Source organism: Lactuca sativa, chromosome 8 (assembly GCF_002870075.4).
Source record: "Lactuca sativa cultivar Salinas chromosome 8, Lsat_Salinas_v11, whole genome shotgun sequence".
NCBI classification, from domain to species: Eukaryota; Viridiplantae; Streptophyta; class Magnoliopsida; order Asterales; family Asteraceae; genus Lactuca; species Lactuca sativa.
Genome location: NC_056630.2, coordinates 277,612,333 through 277,621,686, shown reverse-complemented (window position 1 = coordinate 277,621,686; position 9,354 = coordinate 277,612,333).

Sequence of the window (9,354 nt, the reverse complement as noted above, 5' to 3'; positions counted from 1 at the left end):
GCAACGTATTTTGCCTCTATTGTGGAAGTCGAGACAGTGTGTTGCTTCTTGCATTGCCACGAAACCAACCTGTCACCTAGGTACTGACATCCTCCTGAGGTTGATTTCCTGTCAAGCTCATAGCCTCCATAATTAATGTCAGTAAAAGCATAAAGATCAAGTTCAGAATTCTTCGGATACCAAAGACCCAATTTAGGGCTTCCTTTGATATACCGAAAGATTCTTTTGACAGCAATAAAATGTGAAAGTTTAGGATTAGCCTGATAGCGTGCGCATTGACACACTGCAAACATGATATCCGGTCGGCTTGCAGTAAGATACATCAACGATCCAATCATCGATCGATAGAGAGTTTGATCTACGGATTCGCCTTCTGGATCTGGAGTTAGAAGAGGTCGTTTAGCCATTGGTGTTGTGGCAGACTTAGCATCGCGAAACTCGAACTTCTCAAGAATATCCTCCACATACTTGGCTTGATGTAGCAATATTCCGGTTGAATTCTGTTTAACCTGAAGCCCCAAAAACATGGTCATCTCTCCCAGCGAACTCATTTCGAACCGTTTCTTCATTATGCCTTCGAATTCTCTACAGAGCTGTGAACTGGTTGATCCAAAGATGATATCGTCGACATAGATTTGCACAAGAATTTGATCATCTCCAACATGCTTGATGAACAAAGTCTGATCAATGGTACCACGTGAATAACCATGCTCGAGCAAGTGCTTCGTAAGAGTCGCATACCACGCTCTAGGAGCTTGATGTAACCCATACAATGCCTTATCCAGCTTGTAGACATGATTAGGAAACTTCGAATCAACAAACCCAGGGGGTTGATCAACGTAGATTTCTTCCTTTACCTTGCCATACAAGAAGGCGGTCTTGACATCCATTTGATAAACAGTAAAGTTCATGTACGATGCATATGCCAAGAAGATACGAATAGCCTCCAGGCGAGCTACTGGAGCATAAACTTCAGTGTAATCAAGACCCTCGACTTGTCGAAACCTACGAACCACCAATCGAGCTTTGTTTCGCACAATAACCCCTGAATCGTCCTGCTTGTTGCGATAAACCCATCGTGTGTCAAGAGATTTTTTGCCCTTCGGTAACTCAACTAACTTCCAAACACCGAGTTTTTCAAATTGGTGCAATTCCTCATGCATTGCATCCACCCAGCTAGGTTCATTTAGAGCCATTTCAACATTCTTGGGCTCTATTTGAGAAATAAAGCAAGAGTAAAGACAAGCATTGACGTCTCCGCTCTGACTTCTGGTTTTAACACCATCACCTAGCTGACCAATGACGTTGTCGATCGGATGATCGCGTTGAATCCTAGAAGGTATTTCTTGGTTGATGTCATTGAAAGAGACAGGAAGAGTGTGAATGTTGATACCTCCTTCATTTGTTGATTAAGCTGCACCAGACGGCTCTGCTACAAACTCATTTGAGATAAGCTCAGGAAAGAGTAGTTCCATAAAAGTTGAAGAGACAGTAGAAGTATCATCAGGGAATAACTCTTTCTCTATTGAAATATGAGGTGTAGTTTCAGTATCTGGAGAATCAATTTGGTCTGACGATTTGGGACTTTCATGTTGCATAGACGACTCCCCTTGAGGCGTATAAGTGGACTCCCCCTCAGGTGTAGCAGAAGACTCCCCCTCAGATGAAGCAGAAGGCTCCCCCTCAGATGAAGCAGAATGCTCCCCTTCAGGTGTAGCAGAAGTGTTAGGTCAAAATATGGTTTATACTTTACTTTTCTGGGCAATTGTTTTTCTGTAATATTTTATGAATTTATGGCCTAGTTTACGGCCGTAAACACCTTACGACCGTAAACTCATTTACGGCCCATTTGTTTCCGGCCCATATTCAAGTATAAATAAAGGTGTTAGGGTGAGGAGTAGAGATTGATGAACACGAAGGAGTTTACGGCTAGAGAGAGAGAAACATGTGTGTGTGAATCTTTTGTATCCGGATCTTAATTTAATCAAATCATACAGAGATTCATATTATTCTTCTTCTTCTTCTCTTCTATTTGATCTGACATCATCCGTTTGATTGGGATTCCGCACCATCAAACGGATCTGATTGATACACAGGCAAATTAGGGATTTACAATTGGTATCAAAGCCAAGTTGTATCAGTCAAAAGGATTTATTGTTTCATCCAAAAATCGAATATTATGTGTTTACGGTCCAAGCTTACGGTCCAAGCTTACGGTCGTAAACACCGAGTTCTTGGATCGTAAACTCTATTTTGGGGCATTATTTGATCTTATTTTCGAAATATTTTTGCGTTTTTGGATAGATTTCGCAAAAATAAAGGGGGTTTGTTCTTTGTGTTTTTCATAAAAAATGGTTTTTGATTGAGTTTTGGAGCTTCAAAGTCGAAAAATCGTTGTTTTTCACGTAATTGTTGAAGGGTTTTCGGTCGAAGCTTACTGCCGGAAACAGTTCACGGCCTGAGTTTACGGCCAGAAACTGTTCACGGCCGGCGGCGGGGTTCGTGTTTGCGGCTAGGGTTTCCGAGCTTGCGGCTCAGAGTTTTCGGCTCGGCTTGGATCGCGGCTTGAAGAATCGGCTCGCTAAGCAGCAGCAGCGCTTCAATTAAAAAAAGGGGGGCGCCATTTTGAGGGTGCTAGGAATCGATCAACAACCTCTACTTCAATAGCCAAGCACCCTACCATCTCGGCTAGCCAACCCCTTGTGACTTATCCCCGAAATATTAAACTTAAACACTAGCTGTCGCTACCTACTTTCGAAATTTTGTGAAATTTAACCCAAAAACTCAATTTCTTTTATTTTTAAATTCATTTTTCATTCAAAATAAAAAAAAATTATAATAAAATAATAAATAATAAAATAAATTAATTAATAATAATAATAATAAAATATTTAAATATATATTATTTTTAACTTTTATTTTTGTTTTTTTATTTAAAATGTTGAGTTTAACTTTTTAAATTTGACTTTTAAGTTTGACTTTTCAAGTTTGATTTTTGAGTTTAGTTTTTTTTTTTAAATTTGACTTTCAAGGTTGACCTTTGACTTTAAATTTTGACTTTGACTTCCAAGTTTGACCTTTGACTTTTTCGTTTAACTTTTAAAATTTCAAATTTAACTTTTTGGTTTGACTTTTGAGTTTAATTTTTTTAATTTGACTTTTAAGGTTGATTTTTTTTATTAAAAAAAAAGGCATTTTAAGTTTGACGTTTAATTTTTATTTTAGCTTCTAGTTTTTTTTTCACATAATTTTAAGGTCTACGAAGGAGTTGAAAACATGAAAGAAAGTCGTCGGGATATGTTAAGACAAAATTTCAACTTTTTCGATTATGTCCCTGGAGAAACGCTCGAAACTCAGTTGCAGCGATTTACTACACTCACTACTGAGATGAATATAGCCGGGATCTTCTTGACTAAGTCCGAGATAAACAAAAAGCTGCTAAATTCACTTCCGAAATCGTGGAATATGAACGTGGCTATCATCAAGAAGACAAAAGATCTCAATCGTCTTAGTCTTGCTGATGTAATTCAAGAACTTGATGTTTTGAAGTGTAGAGAAACAATGAGTTCTGAAAACATTCCGGTCACTGAAGTTACATGTACTCTAGCTTGTGAAGCCACGATTAAATTTCTTCGGGAACAAATTGATATATTTAAAAGAAAAGTTGAGGACCTGAGATATGAAGGATATCAACTCAGGAAAAGACAGAAACCCCTGAAGGCTGAGTTGGAAGCAAAAACGAAGGACTTTAGGAAACTTCAGGAAGACTACAGTAACAAATGTGAAAACTATGATTATGTAGTCAAACAAAATGCTGAGCTAGTGGCTGAAGTTGAATCTTTGAAAGGAAAGTTTGAAACCGCCAAACTTGATGTTAGAAAATATGATTTCTCAAGTGAGGTGGTTGCAAATATGATAGACCAAAGCATGCATTTTAAAAGGAATCAAAACAAGGGTCTAGGGTATGATAGTGTACCTCCTCCTTATAATCATAACTACACATCCATCCCCATGACAAAAAAAGAAATTGACAGGGAGGCACATCTTCAATATGGAAAACGAGCTGGATTTGTGTCAGGAGGAGTTATTAATATTGAAGATACTAATGTTGCTACTTCATGTGCAGGTAAAGTAGCAGAAGATGAGAACAAGGAGAGCACTCCTGAACAAACCAACATCTCCTTGAACTCTGAATCTGTTGCTTCGAACTCAGTTGTTTCTGATCAACCTGCTGTTGAGAAATACAGGCCACCAATTCCAACGCAACAGAGTTCTTGTGGCAAGTGTGCGTGTGGGAACAACAAGAGACAAGGCAAGGCTATGCCACCAGGGACAGGAAGAGACAACTTCCCAATGAAGAAAAAGACATGTTTTCACTGTGGAACACTTGGACACATTGCCAGAAATTGTCCTAATCGCGCGTATGTTCCCTGCTACGCACAAGGATGGAAAAACGCGCCAAGTGGGAGATACTTCAAAAGAAACCCTTCCAGGTCACGTTCAGACACTGGTGACTGGAACGCGCACAAGGCCAAGAATCAAACCCACAAGGCAAAGAATCCGAATCCCAAGGGCAACAAGGGAATACAGGCCCAGAAGTCTAGTTCAAGAGATGATCCTATGAAACCAAGACCGGCTAAGTCAAAATCATCTCGAAGATCGACTTCAAGTTCCAAATCAAGTGCCGAGGCACCCATCGGATCGAACAAGAAATGGGTTAAACCCGAATATAGATGGGTACCAAAGGTGAAATCTCCCAAATCAACTAACGAATCTAATGTTTTTACATCTTCTGTTTGTGATAAGCAGGATATGTCATGGGAGAAAGTATTGTGTGTTGATGACAAAGGTCAACCCAGTTTCAAAATGGACTGGGTTCCAAAGACCAACTGATCCCGCTCTGTGTCGGAGCAGCTATGGAGGCATATCATCAGACTTCGGTTTGTTGGTAGTAGCTGTTCCAGGCACATGATAGGAGACATCTCTAAAACTGTACAACATTCAGACCTTTGTTGAGAGTATGTGTCCTTTTGCGGGAAAGGAAGAAAGGAAGAGATCACAAATGGGGTTAGTGCTTAATGATATGAAGAATTTTCGGATCTGTTCTGAGATTACACGTGCTGTTTTCAGACCTTCTGAATGCAGATTCAATCGGTGAATTACGGTTTGCGTTTTCTTCTCTATACTCCTGAATTTTTTCTTAATCTGATTCGCTTTAAAGACTAATTTTTGTTTTAGGATAGTTTAAATTTAAGCATTAACTTTTGTTTCTCTCCTATGCATAAATTTAGGGGGAGAAATAAAAACAAAACAAAAATTAAAAATTTCAAAAAAATCCAAAAACATCAGAAAATCAGAAAATAAAAAAAAAACAAAAATTTTAAAATTTTAAAAAAAAATCCAAAAACATCAGAAAATCAGAAAAAAAAATATATATTGGTTATGAAATGTGCTTGAGGGAGATGTTTTGGGAAGTGATATTATCAAGTGATAACAGGCAATCTGAGTCTGCGTAACGTACCCAAAGTTGAAGGGTCTATGCTCTGGTTTGATGCGTCGGTAGGCACAAAAAATTTTAAATAGACTTGACTAGGGATATTTGAACTTAGGAAATTTATAGACTTGACAAATCTTGACCTAGTTAGATCCATTCAGCCTGACAATACGACGTTCGGATAGGTTGAGCAGGGAGGTATATATTGGAATCTACTCGTCACATTAATTGAACCCATACTTGGAACCGTGGTTTAACTTTTCCTCGATGTACGGATTCTGTCCTTAATTCCGGTTGGATGGGGCGACTGGTAAATTCCGATAAATTAGGTCTGTAGAATATCATTTTCTTTCTTTCCGTCTGTTAGTCATATGTTGTCTCCTTTGCGTGACCTCCAATCCGACCTGGTACACAACATATACAACTCTATTTCTCTGCAGGCTATATATAAATGTGTGAAATACTTCTTATCTGTTAGCCATATGCTGTCTCCTTTGCGCAACTTCTAATCCGACCTAGTACACAGAATATGCAACCTTCTTCTTCTCAACCCCTCTGAAGTAGTTAGCAATAGAATTCTGAATCTCTTCTCTCTCTGAATGGTTGTCTACTCACCCGGTGTAAGGAGTACTCTGGAAGTTCTTGATGGCTGGGGCATATCAGGAAGCGGGAAACACGTTCCAGTACAATTAAAATTGAACACTCAAAGATTGTCTATAGATCTCGCTGCTCAATTTAGGTGGACAACAATATCCCTGGTCGTCGTCAAATGAATGGACCTTAAGCTATAGTATCTAAGGAATTAGGATCAGATATAAATTTTAGGATTCTAAGTTCACCCTATCTTGTAACAAATAGTATGTCCTAAATATGTCATAATTTTTCGTGTTTAAGTGGACCACAATACCGACAATCGACCAGACAAAGATGTGAATATGGAAGGTACCGACAAGTGGATAAAGGCTGTCTAAAAACTTTGATCCCAAATCACTCTTAAAGTTAGATATCATTTTTATTTTTGTTAAATTTGTCATAGTTTCGTCTAATTTAAATATTAGGGGAGAATTAAAAATAAAAAAAAAAATCAAAAAAATTCAAAAATCAAAGAAAAAAAAATCAAAAATAAAAAATCCAAAAATAGTGTTATTTCTGTTTTATTTCTTTTTCAGAAAATATGAAAAATCAAAAAATATATATATTTGTTTTTGTTTTAATTTGTGTGCTAAATTTTCTTTTAGTTTTGTTTTGTCTTGAAAGGTGATTTCAGCTATAGATAAGACTCATAGAGTTTGTGTTGAAGATTTCTGAGCCAAAGCCTCATCCGTGAGCATCAAAGAATTTGCATTCGAAGGAGCAAGAAATGAAGATTATTCTTTCAAATTCAATCCTTCAACCCTAGAAGCAAGGTGAAGCGAAAATTGAAGATTATGTGACGGATTGCATTGAAGCCTCCTCAATCAATCTGCTGTTATCTTTGTACCTGCTGAAGTGATCTCGAATTTTAGTTCTCTCTGATGTTCTCTCTGAAGATTCTCAAGCTGAAAGCACTATCTTTCAAGAATCAGTACGTAAAACCTCCTCACCCAACGTGCGTTCAATGCCAAATTCTGAAGAAAACCTCAAGTGCTCAAGATGAAGTCATTCATTGAAGATTCACATGTTCATCCTGATGATGTGAAGAAATCGAAGGTTAAAGCTGAAGCCAAGCTCCCATTGAAGATTGACAAGAAGAGCCAGCTACTTTTTAAGGGGAGCTTGTTGGGTCAATTAAGAAAAGAAAGCTATAAACCAAGGGGGAGATTGTTGGGTCAAAACATGGTTTATACTTTACTTTTCTCGGCAATTGTTTTTCTGTATATTTTATGAATTTATGGCCTAGTTTACGGCTGAGTTTACGGCCGTAAACACCTTACGGCCGTAAACTCATTTACGGCCCATTTGTTTCCGGCCCATATTCAAGTATAAATAGAGGTGTTAGGGTGATGAGTAGAGATTGATGAACACGAAGGAGTTTACGGCCAGAGAGAGAGAAACATGTGTGTGTGAATCTTTTGTATCCGGATCTTAATTTAATCAAATCATACAGAGATTCATATTATTCTTCTTCTTCTTCTCTTCTATTTGATCTGACATCATCCGTTTGATTGGGATTCTGCACCGTCAAACGGATCTGATTGATACACAGGCAGATTAGGGATTTACAAGAAGACTCCCCCTCAGATGAAACCGGAGACTTCCCTGTAAGCGAAGAGCGGATTCAGATGGAGATCTGTAAACAACTTCTTCGTCTTCGTCTACAGAACACTTCTTCAAACTAGAAACTGATCTAGATGAGCCACTTGAAGACACGTCTATTGATTTGAACAAGGATGTGTAGTCAAACAGCCAATCCGGACCCACTCTCGCGTCCGTCTCGTTTTCTTCCAACCAACGCACGTCATATGATTCCACAATTTGTTTTGTCTTCTTTTTGTAGACTCTATAGGCCGTGCGAGCAACATACCCTACGAAATAACAATCATCGGGTTTTGCATTGAACTTCGGGTTGGCATCTAAGTGAAGGAGGGTGCAAGGACAGCCAAATACACGGGAGTGACTGACTGATGGCTTGTAACCATAAAGAATTTCGTATGGGGTTTTCATCTGAGCTTTGTTGATTAACACTCAATTCTGAACATAATAGGTAGTGTTTATCACCTCGGCCCAAAAGAAAACTGGAAGTTTTGAATCACACAGCATCGTTCTTGCAGTGTCTTTTAACATTCTGTTCCTTCATTCGGCAACACCATTTTGTTGGGGTGTGTGATCAGAACTAAATTGACGCGGTATACCCTTTTCTGTGCAAAAATGATCGAGAACAGAATTCTTAAACTCCGTTCCGTTGTCAGTACGAAACGCCTTCACCCGATTGTTAGTTTGGTTTTCAACTAACACAATGAACTTCTTGATCAAATCAGCAACTCCAGCTTTGTTGGGTAGAAAGAAAACCCACGTAAACCGAGAGAATTCATCAATCACAACCAGACAATAAGAATTGTTGTTGATGCTGAGGACGTTTACTGGACCAAACAAATCCATATGTAGCAATTGAAGCACCTGACTAATCGAGTTGACTTGTGGTAGGTGCAGCTTTCTATGATGCTTTCCTTGAGCACATGACACACATTTTTCAAACGTAATGACGTCCTTGACAGGCAATCCACGGACCATCTCGTTCTTCGCAAGACGATTCAAGTTCTTTGCATTGGCATAACCTAATCTTCTGTGCCACAGCATTGCAGATTGTTAGGAGATCTTTGAGAAAAGCCACGTAACTTGTTCGGGAAGATTGCTATTTATGTCAATGATATAGGCATTCCCATCCCTTTTAGATTTTACAAGAATCCACTCGTCTGGGATGACAAAGCCTGGCTTGAGAATCATGCATTGCTAGTCAGTGAAATGCGTAGAATAGCCCTTGTCACAAATCTGAGAGACACTTAACAGACTATGTTTCAACTCGGGAGCAGAATTAACATTTTCGAAACTTAAAACTCCATTTGAGACAGTTCCTCTTTGAGTGATTTTACCACCATCTCCACCTAAAAAAGAGATATATTGTGACATCCCCAGATTTTCATGGCAAAAAAAGACCGATTTTGTTTATGCTTTATAAAAATCAGAGTACTTCATTTCATAAAAATGTTGCGGAATTTGTTCCCAGAAAAAACAGGATAAATACGTTATCAAAACATTTTCAAAGAAACGTATTTTATTCATTTTAAAATGTTTGGGATGTCATCGTCAATACAGAAATATAAGCATAAACGGAATTTACATTTATTTACACTAGTGATCTACATCTCTTTAATCTCTCAGTG